Genomic DNA, 831 nt, shown 5'->3' on the forward strand with positions numbered 1-831 from the left:
CTACAGCCAAAACAACGCTTTGTAGCTAAGACCCCCTTTTACGACTTTAGCACTCGGCAACACCCTGGTTGCCGCATTTTGTTGTTTTACCGAGCATTTCATTGACGATACTCAGTAAAGTACCTATTTGTCGAGTTTTAATTTCTGCCGAGTACTTCATTGGTAGGAACTCGGCAAAGATACTATTGTTGACTGCTTAACATATTGCACTTGGTATAGAGCCTAACACTTGGCAAAGACGAAAATTCCAGTAGAGAAGCTTTAAAAGAGCGAGTGCGTGTGTTTAGCCAGTTTCTTGAACCATTGGACTTGATCATGGAACAGCCGAGGAAACAGTTCAACTGGACTAAACGCAACGAGCTCCTGTATATGAGTGGAAATGTCTCCGTTAAAACTCACAAGGCGTTGATGGTGGACTTCAATGATATGGAGAGTGAGGTCAAGGTGATGCTTGCATCGACCAAGGTGTGTGGAGAAGGTATCACCCTCTTTGGAGCGTAGCGTGTGGTGCTCCTCGATCGATGTTGTGTGGAACCCTTCTGTCAAAAGGCAGGCGATTGGACGTGCATATCGAATTGGTCAACAAAAGATTGTCCATACATACAATCTAATCACAGAAGGAACACAAGAGAAGGGAAAATATGATATACAAGCTAAGAAGAAGCAAATGTCCAAATTTTTGTTTTCAAATGAGCCATAGCCTGCGGAGTGAACCCTTCATCAGAATTTATTTCCATTGAAAAGGATTTTGGAACAAATGACAGAAGATGAAAATCTGAAAGAGATTTTTGTGAAAATAGTACCATCGTAGTGACAATAGAACTTATAGAT

General features: G+C 41.5%; 1 pseudogene; it reads left to right on the forward strand.

The window, feature by feature from the left end:
• The first annotated feature begins 315 nt into the window (after positions 1–315).
• Positions 316–811, forward strand: LOC119306226 (annotated as a pseudogene).
• The last annotated feature ends 20 nt before the right edge of the window (positions 812–831 follow it).

Source organism: Triticum dicoccoides, chromosome 5B, assembly GCF_002162155.2.
Source record: "Triticum dicoccoides isolate Atlit2015 ecotype Zavitan chromosome 5B, WEW_v2.0, whole genome shotgun sequence".
Lineage (NCBI taxonomy): Eukaryota > Viridiplantae > Streptophyta > Magnoliopsida > Poales > Poaceae > Triticum > Triticum dicoccoides.